At 43.1% G+C, this 15,791-nt stretch overlaps 1 long non-coding RNA gene across 2 annotated transcripts in view; it reads right to left on the bottom strand.

The window, feature by feature from the left end:
• The window catches only part of LOC137534088 (uncharacterized), a 202,793-nt gene that overhangs the window by 18,957 nt on the left and 168,045 nt on the right, over window positions 1–15,791 (bottom strand). The window lies entirely within an intron of this gene.

Genomic DNA, 15,791 nt, shown 5'->3' with positions numbered 1-15,791 from the left:
TTAGACTTAAGCCGCATCTACACGCGTAGATGCGGCCGCGATGTGGCTTATCAATCCAGCCGCTGATGCTGCTCGATTGATAAGATCCGACAGGACGGATCGTGCTTCCGCCGATTCCCTGCTCGCTTCCCGCGAGGGGACAATGGCAGGGAATCGAGTGGAAGATAAGCGGCGCCTGCGGGGACGAGCGGGGAATCGAATCCGGCGCACGCGCAGCGAGCGGGGACGCGGCGGGCACGTGCGGGGACGCGGAAGATGCGATCCGGCGGCTAATCGAGCCGCCAGATCGCTGCCGCATCTACACGTGTAGCTGCGGCTTAAGAGGCACCCAGGGCCCCCAACACCTTTAGTCAGATAATAGTTAACTGACTTGCAGTCACTGCCATGTATACCCTTTTCTTCTTTCTCTCTGCTGCAAACACAATAGGGGATTGATAGCTGAGTAAGTTGTGCGCCCCTCCTACCCTGCGCCCTGAGGCTGGAGCCTCTCTCGCCTCTGCCTCGGCCCGGCCCTGTGTACAAATGATGGTTCTAACAAGATATAAGTCTGCTGCACAGCTGTATGCTAGTATGGTTCTGACCCAGCTCTGAAACATGCCTGAACTTAACATTTTGAATGTTTACAAAGAAATCTTGTACAGTTAGTCTTTAAAGGCATCACAATAAACAACTTTTGTTGTTATGTCTTCGGATTCTCTCCATGACTAATACAAGATCACACACAACTGGCTGAACACTTTGTGCAAACTTTACAAAAATTTAAATAGCAAGTGGCATCCACAAGTCTTTCATCAGTATTAGGAATCCATTGGAACAAACAGTGGCTGACAATTTTGTGAACTGTAAATATAACCTACCGCAATCATGGGTACAGACTATAGGCTGCGTACAGAAAAGAAGGACAGGTGGAAATTGATACCTTCATCTACTGAAGTGGGAGGCTTGGAGGATAAAAATGAAATACTATGGGATAGAGTGGTTTGAATAAGGAGAGGGATCTGTCTTATTTCCTAAATTGCGGAAGTGACATGATGTTGCTCTGTTGTTTCACAGCCTGGTGTCGTGAATTATGGGGGATGAGCCTTGAGACTGGGCAGTATGATAGGTAGTCCTTATACATGACATGTTCCACTCCCTGTGCCCTTATAACAGAGGGATGGTTCCTGTGATAAAGCAGTGATACTGTAACGATCGGTGTAACACAGAGAGGGTCTGATTACCGGTGAACTGCAGTATCACCGAAAATGAAGAATATACCCGATTATAGATAATCTGCAGTATCACCGATAATCAGATATATACACTAACCTCTGGACACCTGAGCAACAGAAATACTTAGAGAACACACAGAGGAATGTTCCTTCCGTAGGCCTAGACTCTCCCGAGGGAGGAGCTAGGCTGAGAGTAGGAAGGACAGAGTGTGAGTGACACCAGAGAGGGTGTCACTAACAGGTCTGGGAACTGCCTCTAACAGCAAGGCCAGTTCTCGAGGTCGGGCAAGCCAGGTTGTAACACACAGACAGATGAGGTACAAATTCAGGTGACAGATACGGAATCCAATGGACAGGAAGAGTTTGGTAACGGAGTATCAGAAGTAGCAAGGTACAGAATCAGGAGGCAAATACAGAGTCCAGGAATGAGCAGAGTTTGGCAACAGGTGATCAGAAGTAGCAAGGTACAGAATCAGAGTTCAAAGGAATGGTCAGGCAAGCAGAAGGTCATAACAGATAATACAGTTCAAATTCCTAATGCTAAGGTGTGAGATCCTTGGCCGTCAACACCTTTGGAAACTATGCTAGTACACAGATACAGACAAGGTCTGAGTGCTACCACGTAGTGATCGCAACGGCAGACAACCAGTGAATGACCAGCACCCAGTATATATACTTCAGTGCTCTCCAGCACCTCCCTTAATTGCTGGACCAATGAACGATGCTGTAAATGTCAGCTGACCGGCCTGGTCAGCTGACCTTCCTCTGACTGCCATAAAAGCCCTGCCTCTCTACGCGCGCACGCGTCCTCCTAAACCAGTGTGGACTATCAGTCCCAGCCACACCAGTCATGTGTTGTAATGTAGTTGCTATATGGGATGCGGAATCCGCCGCCACGCTGTCCGAGCGAGCGGCGTTTCCTCCGCGTCCCACCTTACTGAGCGAGGCAGGCCTATGCGTACAAACCGTTTCTCCGTGTTCCTCTATGCCAGACGCGGAAACAGACGCCTCATCTTGCGTCCATGCGGTGGCTTTTCCGCGTTTCTTCACAGATACTTTGCATTGATAAAATAACTCCCCCAGTGATAATATGGTGCTTATTATGAGTGATGCTATTGGAAATCATCATGTTCAATGCTGTGATGTCATTGGTGTCAGTCATTACTAACATTCTGCGTTACCGTTGATATTATGGAGCTCAGAAGTATCCTGAGTAGGGATGATCAATTTGATGCAAAATTTTCAGAGTTCATGCAAATTTATGTAAATGTTTATGCAAAATATGCAGTTTGAAGAAGAACTGATCAGTTTAAACCGAGATTCAAATTGATTTGTCCATTTTCAAACTGCATACATTTGCATAAAAATTTGCATACACTGTCAGATTTCTGTTATAACCACACTAAAACCCTGTCTTCTATATTATTTTTTAGTTAACTATGATGATTCAAATAAGCCTGATATGTATACTTTTCAAGAATTAGTGTCAGTTGTATGCCAGATAGAGTTAATCCTTAAACAAGTGCAAAATAGTAAAATGCTCAGAAAATATTTGTTTTTACTTTTATGGAGACTTAGATAGCAATTCTAGACAGACCAAGGTTGCCATGTTTTTCTTTGTTTTGGGAACAATATCTTATGTTGAAATTAGTGATGACAGCAGACATTATGTTATGGTAGGTCATTTTGACTTTTATAAAATATCAGACAGATAAAGCATTTTTAATTATAAGTTTAATGCATAATAGTACACTGCCATCTGGTGTTTTTTTGTAATCTTTTATAAGTTATAAAATTAATGATTTCTTCAAAAAAAAAAAAGAATTATAGAATGAAATTATTTAGATTTCTGATCAGTATATATAATATTTGATTACTCTTTAAGGATAGTATAGTGTTTAAATAAGTATTCATGTACCGTAAGTCTGAATACTGTTGGTTACAGGCCTATGTATTTTGGTGGGCCAAGATGGCCGACAGCATTTCAGAAAGAAATGGGCATACCTCAGGCCAATTAAGACACAGATGTCATAATAAGTAAATAAAGCATGGAACATAGATATGGGAGATGTTTTTAATCCTGGAGACCCAGTGTCTCATGACATTTCTCTTATCGGGAGGTCATAACGTAGTCAAGATGTCTACCTGCGTATGTACCCAATTAATTAATTTATCACCCTTATTAGTTAAATGTCAGATTTTGTAAATAAGATACATTGAATGACGCACAAAACTTTCCAAGATATGAAAAATACGTCAGTGGGAAATTCCGATTTTTCAGCCATTTTGAAAATTGGGTATAAAAAAGGAGGTAGGATGGGCAGGTTTTACACATCTCGACAACAGCTACCTTGGGGTGAGACCTTCTACATAATTGAGGAGAGGTATGCCTTATTTATATTATATTCTGGTGATTCTTAGCATTCTTAGCATTGAATATTTAGCTAAGGCCATTAAGCATTGAAAGTTAGCATTTTTTATGAGCCTTATTTTTGAATATTTTTTCTCTCAGCAACTACTAGAGATACACAGAAATAGGCAACATTAACCAACCTTAGATCTACAATTCATTATCTGCATGATAAAGTTATTTCATGGAACTGTGAACTTTGATCATCTTGAAGATTCATATTTTTCCGCTGTAAATATATTGCTTTTTGAAAAATACAAATTTATATAAAAATCCAAACTGAGTGCTTTGAGATTATTCCAAGAAAAAACCATCATCTATAACTTTTACTGTTGTAGAGGGAAGGAACTCCACTATACCCGATATTTTTGATCGCAACGCTGTAAAAGTTCTACCTTTTACTGAGTTAGTGATCTTACAGAGGTAGATCCTGAAAGGTTTTCTAACAGTTGGCGCCCAACGTTAGATGGTTTTCTTTTGAAATTGAAAAAATATACTTTCTGTAAGTGGAAGCATAGACTACAGTTTACTTGTCGACAAGGGGATAAAAAGGTATACAGCCATACAAAATGGGGATATTGCTCCTCGAATACATTAAACAAAGTACAGAAGTAACAGCTCCTTATGAATTAAAAGATGAAGCAACAGAGCTATTAAGGAAAGCACTCAAGCTACAGTCTATAGAAGACTTAGAGGGAAAAAATGGATATATTAAAGTACGCTACCCAGATGAAGATAGCACTACATATATATATATATATATATATATATATATATATATATATATATATATATATATATATATATATATACACCGCTGACAATTATAAGAAATGAGGACACTATACTGATCATGTCACTGCCACCAAAAGATCCAGGTTTTGCATTAGACATGGAAATGTCAGAAGTTGACAAACTTTTTGATGACAATATTTTTGAGAAATTGCCAATGCCTTTTTTTACTGGACCTTTGCTATATGCAACTGCACCTTTTACTCGACAAGAGATCCCTCTTATAAGAGAATTATTTCTTCTGGAGCAGGAACACCTCAATGAGCTTATTTCTGATGTTAGAAATGCTTACATAGAACTCATAACTTTGTGTTTGAAGATGTATAACCTCTTAGATGTAAAGGGAATAAGAAAAAGTTACAGTTTTTATCACCATCAGACAGTGATACAGGGAAGACCGAATCGTCAACTGACAGTGATAATGGTCAAGAAGATACTTTGTTTCCACCACAGCAATATTCTCGTAAAAGATTTAGAGCAGTGTCTGAGAGAGTGGAGATGTGCAAAAGTGTCCTTGGTCCTTTATTTAAGATGACGCCTAGAGAAGTAGCATCCAGAATAGGCATTTGCAGACCGCAACTAGAGATCATTTCCAAAGGTATTCCAGCTGAAGATTTCAACATTTTATTGAGCATTTTGCTACCATCTGGATACATAGATGGTAGATACCGAAAGGTTTTCTAACAACACTTGCATCAACTCTGAAAAAAATTGCATCTCATTGATCATCCCTAATCATCCCTAATCCTGAGATGGGTTGGCGAGATGGACGGAATGATGTATGTCATGTGTGATGTTAAAGAGGGTCACTGTATTTTAATCATATGCACTACATTATTCTACAGTTAACAGTTATTGTGCATGTGTAGAGAAAATATTAGTGAATACCTTTTATTTGATCTTTTTAAAGGGGGCAAAGACAGTAAATTATGGTAGGCAGTCATAGAACATTTTTAACATCAACATTTCAGGGTGGAATGAAAAATAATTCTAATGTTAAGCTATTGTATTAGCATAAAGACATAGGACCATATGCAATGAATGTCTTCTGAGTTTTCTCCTAGGTGATATGTTCACACTTTGGGGTCAGTTCATAAAAGGCTGTGCAGGGAAAACATTTTGTCAGGAAAATACTGCATTCGGTATTTTAGACTTTTGTGTGCTAATTCATAAAAATAAAATCACCAATGTGGTGTATGCGCTCCTCTTAACACCTTTGTCACAAATAACTAGAGCATATAATAAAACCCAACTGTAAACCCAGAATTAAATCATAAAACTGACACGTGGATCACCGCACAACTGGGTGGGTATACACACCCTAAACAACAATAAAGATATTTAAGTGCGGTGCTTTACACCTGTCAGTGCACAATAACCAGCTCACGACCAAAAACAGATAAAGTCCCGATTTGCACAAAAGTCCATGCACCACTGCCCTGAACAGTGAATTAACTTGAATCTGCCGAAATCCTCTATTCCGTTTCAATATTGGCATGCAGTTATTACATTGGTAGGTATCACTCTCACCAGATTGGTAGGCTGATTAATTATAGTCAGCATATACAGCGTTAAACAACAGTTGTGGCCCCTCGTGTCCAGCCTCTTCCTCCTAATTGTAGCTCAGAGACAAGAAGTACAGTAATAGATAGTGTAATACTGTATAGGGACCACATATCATAAGTCCTCCACCAAAAGTGATAGCACCAGCCCGTGCCAGAGATCGTAGATAGCACCACCACTCTGTGTATCCACAAACAGTAGAATTCAAAGCTCACCAATATAGGAGTTACGCTATGATACTTCTCATTTGAGTTTATGAAGGGAGAAGGCTGCTGATTACGAATGGGAAGTCTGGTGGAATACTTGATTGCTGAACTGTCATGGTCAGCCATTGTATTTAGTGAGCTTTAAATTCTACTGTTTGTGGATACACAGAGTGGTGGTGCTATCTACGATCTCTGACACGGCTGGTGCTATCACTTTTGGTGGAGGACTTATGATATGTGGTCCCTATACAGTATTACGCTATATATTGCTTCTTGTCTCTGAGCTACAATTAGGAGGAAGAGGCTGGACACGAGGGGCCACAACTGTTGTATAACGCTGTATATGCTGACTATAATTAATCAGCCTACCAATCTGGTGAGAGGGATACCTACCAATGTAATAACTGCATGCCAATATTGAAACGGAATAGAGGATTTTGGCAGATTCAAGTTCATTCACTGTTCAGGGCAGTGGTGCATGGACTTTTGTGCAAATCGGGACTTAGGCCTCTTGCATACTGCATGCATTTCAGATTCCGATTCCGCTTTTTAATCTGTTTTTACATCCGATTCCGATTCAGATTTTTAATCTTAACTGCATGCTGCGTTTTTTGATCCGTTTTTCTGTTGAATGTATTCAAGGAAAATCGGAAACGGAATCGGAAACGGAATCGGAATCGGAATCGGAAAACGGATTTGCAGTGTGCAGGGAGCCTTTATCTGTTTTAGGTCGTGAGCTGGTTATTGTGCACTGACAGGTGTAGAGCGCCGCACTTAAATATCTTTATAATTCATAAAAATGTTTACAGTTGTGATAGAAGTTCGGGGATTTCCCGAAACTAAGCTCGCGGTAACACGAGAAGCTGCCTAAGTTGATACATTTTCTCTGTGCAAAAACAGCGTTACAATAAAAGAGGCATCCCCAACTTCCCTTTAGATGTGCACTTTTTTTTTAAACTGCCTCTGTTTGCCCTGAATCTGCACTGAATCTGTCTATAAGGGCTCGTTTCCACTAGTGCGGCGTGCGTCTCGCAGGCGAATCCCATGAGCCGTGCCATGCACGGCTATGGGATTCGCAGCCTCCGCCACGAATTCTGCGGAGGGTTCCGGCCGAATCGATCCCGCAAGCGATTCCACCGCGGCGCCATCATCACCTATGGCAGAGTTTCCCCGTGCGATTCATGTGCTGGGAAACTCTGCGGAATCGCGGCGGAAACCGCGATAGTGGAAACAGGTCCTTAGTCTTTCTAAACAATCAAAGAAGCAAAGAAAGTGACAGAAAAGCAGCACCCAAGAGAGATTTCACTAAGTCAAGGAGGCTTGATGTTCTGCCAAGCCAAAATCCAAGCTCCTCTCCCCAGCTTCTTTCTCTCCAAGAACCTGATAACCCCAACTTCACCAAGAATATCGTTCACCACCACCTGGACAGGCAAGATTTTTTTCCTAATCGATACATCACACCGTGAAAGCCACATGTGTCTCCTAACCACTAAACTGTCTATATATAACGTGCACAAATCAAAACCCTGGTGTTGATTGAATGCTCCATAAGCCCACTCAGCATAACTGAGATGCTCCAGAAAGGGAATACCTAGGACCCCTCCCACCTGTTTACATACCTCTACATTAAAAGGACACGACATCAAAAAGTGGTCCATGTCCTCCTCAACAGTGCACTCCTGTCGGGGACAAACACGTTCCTCCACCACTTCATGTTTCCTCCAACGTAAAGCTTGCCCTGGAAGGTAAGCCAGGCGATGTCCCACAATTTGTTCGGAATACGTGGCGAATTAAGTAAACGTAAGCCCTCCTCCAAAATTGTGCCTGGGCAATTCCTTAAGGCCAATGGTTCAGAAAAGTAAGAGTCCATCACCCTAATCGAGAGGGCTTTCCTCTCGACCGACCTGATGTCCTCCACCATCAGTCCCCACTGTCGTAGTTTTTTCACACAGGGTATAACATAGGCCAGAAGATAGCCATGACGTGCATTCAGACTTTTCACTGAGCCACCGCTCTTCCAGTCTCTAAGAAAAGGTTCAAACCAGGTCTGAAAGATACCTACCCAAATAGGCGGGCTCTCTGCTAGATAACTACCAAAATTAAATTTGATAAAAATCAGAGAGAAGAAAACAATTGAGTTGACCATTCCTAAGCCACCCTCTCGCCTAGTTCTGTAGGTAATATTTCTCCGCACATGGTTTAACCTGTTTCCCCATAACATCTGGAAAAACAAGGCATAGGTCCTGGTATACAGAGATGGTGGCAAAATTGTAACATAGCTAGCGTATAACATGATTGGTACCAGATAGGTTTTGATTAAGTCAACTCTTTCCCTAAGAGTCAACTTCCAACCCTTCCAGCGAGCCACTTTAGTGCTGACATCTTGCAGTTTGCTCTCCCAATTTCGCAGACCATAATCGCCTGGGCCAAATTTGATGCCAAGAATTTTGATCTCATCCTGAGGCACGGGAAAGGAACCGGGAAGTACAAAGGATTCTCCATCTTTACCCATCCAAAGAGTTTCACACTTATCTGGATTGATTTTTGAACCAGATGCCAATGAGTACCGGGCAATTTCTTCAGCAACCACCAACACCTCCTCTGCTTTCGAGACTACCACGGTAACATCATCAGCATAAGCCACCACCTTTAGAGATGAGACACCAGTGATGCCCACCGGAACCCCACCGAGCGTCCTGCCCTCTATCCTTCTCACGAAGGGGTCGATGGCAAACACATACAGCAGAGAACTCAGAGGACAACCCTGGTGGACCCCCGAGCTCACCTCAAAAGGCTGGCCAACCCATCCATTGATGAGCATGAAACTCTTTGTACAATGTTCGTAACCAATCCACAAATCTGTCTTGCAAACCGTATACACTAAGCAACCGCCATAGGTACTCGTGGTTGACTATCAAAAGCCTTGGACTGGTCCAATGTTAGCGAAAACTTTCCCCAACCCTCAGCCCTGCACCGCTCCAGGACCTCCCAGACAGCTAATCGTGCTGAGAGTGTACTCCTGCCAGAGACAGAACATTACTGATGGCAGGAAAGTATGTCTGTTACCTGGGACAAACGCCAGAATAACATTTTTGCCAAGATCTTTCTGTCGACATTGAGAAGGTTGATGGGACGCCAATTCTCAATCATCTCAGGATCACGACCCTTTGACAGCAGAATCACTGCGGATTGTCTCATGGAGGGTGGTAACTGGCCCTCAGCGAGACAGTCATTAAAGGCACCAGCCAATTGAGGGGCCAAGATGGACACAAAAGCCTTATAAAATTCGGCCGTCATGCCATCCGGACCCGGAGTCTTTTTGGGTACGAGATCAGCAATGGCTCTCTCGACTTCTTCCGCAGTAATTTCTGCCATCAAATTTATGGAAGAAATATCAATATCTCTCAAACCTGGTATGGATACCAGGAAGTCTTCCATCTTCGTCTGGTCAAGTGGTTTCCTCCCAAGCAGATCAGCATAAAAATCTCTAGCTATGGATAGAATCTCCGACCTGGACTTTGCCAGAGATCCCGAGCCATCCCTGAAACCACAGACCGTCTTAAGCGCTGAGCTTTGTTTGAAACTCTGGTAAGGATCAGGCGAGTGGTATTTGCCATGATCTCGCTCCAGAGTTAAAGAAGCCAGCCGGTCATACTGCTGCTGCCTGAGGTGAAGTTTGACCTCAGAGATCTCCCCCGGATCTCCGCCTTCCGAAACGAGAGTGTTCAACTCCCCCCTCAGATGCTGGTAAGCAATATTTTTATCAATACTTCAACGGACTGCTAGACTCTTGAAAAGTCTGGCAGCACGTTTTTTGACCTCCTCTCACCACTCAGACCTATTGTTAAAACAGTCCAGGATGGTGACCTGCGCCTGAAAAAACTCCTGAAAGGATTGTCTTATCTCATCTTCCAGCAGCAGGGACTAATTCATTCTCCAGATACCCCTACCTCTGGGAGGAGCATCCGAAGCATTCAAACCCCTCGATAGAATAAGGTGATCCAAGAACTCCACCGCCAACAACTTGGGGGTTGAAGTGATGAGGGTCTCTGAAACAAAAAACCTATCTATTCTAGATCTACTCTCGCCTTTATAAAAGGTGAACCCTGTGAGATCCGGTGAGTGGCGAATGTGCACATCCACCAGATCAGCCTCTCTAGCTAAATTATCTAAATACTTACCATCAACACTTATCTGGACCCTGTTACTTGACCTGTCCCTTGCCCTAGCGACGGTGTTAAAATCACCACCTAGGATCACAGGATAAGTAGAAAAAAGGAATGGCCTGATCTGCGTAAAAAGGCATTTCCTCTCCCCTTTAGACCCAGGGTGGGCATAGGTGTTAATAAGCCTGAGGTTCTGCCCTCCCACGCAGACGTCTAAGACCAGACACCTTCCCATCTCCACCTCAATTACTCGCCGGCATGTTACCATATCGGCCCTTAACAGGACCGCCACACCACTGCCAGGCTCTCCCGCAAGAGACCAAAAACTCGGACCAGCCAACCAGTCCCTCTCTGCCAACCAAAGGTCAGACATTGAGGTGAGCCTGGTCTCCTGCAGGAAAAAGATGTCAACCTCCAATTCGGCCAGAATTGCATATGCCAATTTTCGAGCTCTAGATGTTTTGATGCTAGCAACATTGATTGTTGCCAACATTAGTGGTGGGGGAACCGCCATCAGAATAATTTAAGGCTTCTCTTTGTGCTTTTTACACAAGGACAAAAAAGGAAACAAAAAACACAACATCAACAAAAAATGAAAAAACGTAAACACAAAGGACAATACCTCCTCATTCAGGAGCTCTACCACCTATCTCCATCTCCTCTTCCTCGGAAGAGAGAGGATTTCCTGACAAAATCTCACATCTGTTAGAGATTTTGAGTTCCTGCCTTTTTTGTAAAAAGGACTCGCGGTTTTATTCCGTGAGAGAAAAAGTTTTCCCTTTTTTGATTTTATATTCTTTTTCTCTCTGGTTATGTTTTCTTTCTAGAAACTTTTTCCTCAGGTGTTAGATACTCCCTGCCACGAGGTGTCAAAGGAAAACACCCAAAACCCGGAAAGGCTGTTTGAGGGGAAAGGGAGGCAGGGATAATATTTGGGTCAGGGGGATCGGGTTGAGGAGGAGGAGGGGGGGATTTCTGGTATCAGGCGGGGGAGGAGGGGGAAAGGGGTTATTAGTTTCAGGATGGGGAGGGGGAGGAAGGGAATTGTTAGTATCAGGAGGAGGAGAAGAGGGAGGATTAGAGGGTGGAAGGGAAAAAGGGTAAGGGGTAGAATTTTTGTGGGGGGCAGCAGAGGGAGGCTCTGTGGAACCTTCACCTCTTTTGCCCCTCTCAGACCTCTTTAGAGGTCTAGGTCTCTGAGGCTTGGGAGAAGAGCCTTCCCCACCTTGAGCAGCATCCCGGATGCGACCCGACTGCCCGAGTCCAGACTGCCCCTTAGAGGCCACACCAGCCGTAAATATAACAGGAGAACCAGCGGGAGGGATAACAGAGGAAGGAGACACAGTAGACTCAGACACATTAGGGACTGGATTTGACTGTATGGAAACATCTGGAGTTGGCACAGAAACAGGCTGGCTCTCCTCATCCATCTGGTCTAGCATGGCTCTCTTGAGATCCGCAGGCATAGCCAACCAGGAGGTCAGGCACTCCGTATAGGGATGACCAAACTCAAAACAAAAGTTACATTTTATCTTGCAGCAACTACCTGAGGAGTGCCCGAACTCCTGGCACCGGCTACATCTGGGATCGGGGCAGTTACTGGCGAGATGACCCCTTTTGCCACACCTGTTGCAGGTTCTGGGCTGACCCGGGTAATACACTATGATTTTATCATGACCAATAAGAGCAGAACGGGGAATATGGGTGGCTACCCCTTCCTTTGCATGAAGTTTTATCGCCACCTCATATTCCCCCCACCAAATACCCAGGTCATCCAGAACCCGGTGCAGCGGGGACATCACGTCAGCAAAATGCTGGACCCAGGCCAACAAATCACGGACCGGGATACTCTCATTTTGTACCACGATGTGAGCTCTCTTCTCCAAAGATTGTCTAGATAATGGCGTGACAGAAAACCCATGCCACAGATTATTTTTTGAGTACTTTTGCCTTTCTTCAAGGAAATATTCCATGCCATGTAAAGAGAGAAAGCTCACATCGTAGTACGTGGGAGGATCCCCTGGAGCCAGAATTGCAAATAAATCTACAGGCCTCACCCCCATGTCCAGGAGGAACTTAACAAAATCTTTTTTGTTGGGAACAGTGGAACTTTGCTCCCATTTAAGTCGTACCACGTTTCTCCTGCTGGGGGCGATAGCCTCCAATTCTGACTCCAGGGGAGCCTGGACTCTTCTCCCCGAAGAGTTGTTTCTCAGAGCCCTGGAGTATGACCTAGGCTGACTCGTACCAGTAGTCTGAGCAGGAGCCGCCATGGACGCAAGAGCACCCGGTTTGGAGACAGGACCCAGGGCAGGAAAATCAAAGCCCACCCTGGTCACGCTCTCCAATTCTGGCAACCCCTGCTCAGCACCAGCACCATCAGCCCTGGAAGCATCAATAATAGGTTTGGCAACCACTGTAGGCGCAGGAGGAGGAGCCTCATATTTAGGGGCATTCGGCCCTAGGCCAGAAATAGATTCTAGGCGTTCCATTTCACCACCAAAAGAATACCATTTTACTATTTCATTTTCAATGAGAACTCTCTTCCCATTTGCTCTGAACTCAATTTGTTTACCGACATCTGCTTTTCCTATGCCAATAAGGTACAGACCATTATAATCTCCTCCTGGCTCAACAAAAAAATTCTCAAATTCATTACTATGACAATCACAATTAGTTTTTCTTTTTCTAACCTATACAGATTATTCACAGTTTTAAATTCTGTTACAATTTTTTCTTTCTCCACTGGTGGAGGATCACGTTTCTTTTTTTCTTTTTTATTTTTGGGAACTTCAGATTCAGATTCATTCTCTGAGTAAAAATGTTCCCACATTTTGTCAAGAGCTTCTCTTCCTGCTAATTTTTTTCCTTGTCTAATAACCATTACTATTTCTCCATTTTCTTCCCTATAAAGGACAGAAGCCCTTTCTGTAGAGTTGTCAACAGTGATGCTCAAATACCCCTTTTCAAAATTCGAGTTAGGTCGAATTCGAATAGTAAATTATTCGAGATCAGTCGAATATTCGAGTCGAATAATTTTAACTATTCGATTCGACCTCGGAATTCGAGCTCACTATTCGAGTCGGTATTCGAGCTCATTATTCGAGCTGACTATTCGAAATGGCCTTAAATAGCTTCCAACACTTGTTTTGAGGGTGAATGATGCAAGAAACCTCTTTTTTTCCAAGTAACAACAGCAAGTGATTATGTGGGGATGTTCCTTTAAAAAAAAAAAAGTTGAAAAGAGAAGTTGTGTCCAGAAATTTGTTCAGTACTGTATATACTTCTTCTTCTTCTTCTTTATCTTCTATATCTTCTTCTTCTATATCTTCTTCTTCTATATCTTCTTCTATATCTTCTTCTTCTTTTATATTGTCTTCTTCTTCTTCTTCTTCATCTTCTTCATCATCATCTTCTTTTTCTTCATCTTCTTCATCTTCTTCTTCATCTTCTTCATCTTCTTCTTCATCTTCTTCATCTTCTTCATCTTCTTCATCTTCTTCTTCTTCATCTTCTTCATCTTCATCTTCTTCATCTTCTTCATTTCATCTTCTTCTTCATCTTCTTCTTCTTCTTCATCATCTTCTTCTTCTTCATCTTCTTCATCTTCATCTTCTTCATCTTCTTCATCTTCTTCTTCTTCATCATCTTCATCTTCTTCTTCATCTTCTTCTTCTTCATCATCTTCATCTTCTTCTTCTTCATCTTCTTCTTCTTCTTCTTCTTCTTCATCATCTTCATCTTCTTCTTCATCTTCTTCTTCTTCATCATCTTCATCTTCTTCTTCTTCATCTTCTTCATCTTCATCTTCTTCATCTTCTTCATCTTCTTCTTCATCATCTTCATCTTCTTCTTCATCTTCTTCTTCTTCTTCATCATCTTCATCTTCTTCTTCTTCATCTTCTTCTTCTTCTTCTTCTTCTTCTTCATCTTCTTCATCTTCATCTTCTTCATCTTCTTCTTCTTCATCTTCATCTTCTTCTCCTTCTTCTTCTTCTTCTTCTTCTTCTTCATCTTCTTCATCTTCTTCTATATCGTCTTCTTCTTCACTTATTTCTCTTTTCAAATTTTTTTTTTAAAGAAATGCAGCTATTTTTGAGCGTAACAAATAGCTGGTGGCGCACGCATGTTGGAAGCGCCATTGTATGTGCTCCCTGGCAGTGGAAACACACAGACAGCAGGAGGTAAATTCAGCAGCAGGAGGAGGAGGATGAGTGTGTGGCAGCAGGCAGTCAATGAGGCAGGCAGCGTGACATAATAGCCCTGGTACCTAGCGGTGATACCAGGGCTGTAAATAAACACAGCAGGCAGGAGGTCCCAGACAGCGGTCGTGCAGCCCACATTGTGTCCAATACACAACTGGGACAACACAGTTTTCAACCCGGGCACCTCAGAAAAATTAAACCTTTTTTTTTTTTTATGGTTTTGTAGTTTTGGTTTTACAACCAATTACACAGATATAGCTATTTTTTGACGTAATAGCTGGTGGCAGAGTGGCAGCAGAAGGTAAATCTGTGTACCCTGGCGTTGGGAAACACAGACAGACAGACAGCAGCAGCAGCAGCAGGAGGAATGGAGGAGTAATATGAGCAGCTATTGTTTGACGTAATAGCTGGTGGCAGAGTGGCAGCAGAAGCTAATTCTGTGTACCCTGGCAGTGGGAAACACAGACAGACAGCAGCATCAGCAGGAGGAATGGAGGAGTAGTGTGAGTGTGGCAGCAGGCAGGCAGCGTGACATAATAGCCCTGGTACCTAGCGGTGATACCAGGGCTGTAAATAAACACAGCAGGCAGGAGGTCCCAGACAGCGGTCGTGTAGCCCACATTGTGTCCAATACACAACTGGGACAACACAGTTTTCAACCCGGGCACCTCAGAAAAATTAAACCTTTTTTTTTTTTTATGGTTTTGTAGTTTTGGTTTTACAACCAATTACACAGATATAGCTATTTTTTGACGTAATAGCTGGTGGCAGAGTGGCAGCAGAAGGTAAATCTGTGTACCCTGGCATTGGGAAACACAGACAGACAGCAGCATCAGCAGGAGGAATGGAGGAGTAGTGTGAGTGTGGCAGCAGGCAGGCAGCGTGACATAATAGCCCTGGTACCTAGCGGTGATACCAGGGCTGTAAATAAACACAGCAGGCAGGAGGTCCCAGACAGCGGTCGTGCAGCCCACATTGTGTCCAATACACAACTGGGACAACACAGTTTTCAACCCGGGCACCTCAGAAAAATTAAACCTTTTTTTTTTTTTTTTTTTTTTTTTTATGGTTTTGTAGTTTTGGTTTTACAACCAATTACACAGATATAGCTATTTTTTGACGTAATAGCTGGTGGCAGAGTGGCAGCAGAAGGTAAATCTGTGTACCCTGGCGTTGGGAAACACAGACAGACAGCAGCATCAGCAGGAGGAATGGAGGAGTAGTGTGAGTGTGGCAGC

The sequence above is a fragment of the Hyperolius riggenbachi genome, chromosome 10, assembly GCF_040937935.1.
Source record: "Hyperolius riggenbachi isolate aHypRig1 chromosome 10, aHypRig1.pri, whole genome shotgun sequence".
In the NCBI taxonomy this organism is placed as follows: Eukaryota; Metazoa; Chordata; class Amphibia; order Anura; family Hyperoliidae; genus Hyperolius; species Hyperolius riggenbachi.
The sequence above is the reverse complement of the archived record's forward strand: the minus strand, read 5'-3'. Positions and strand labels throughout refer to the sequence as shown.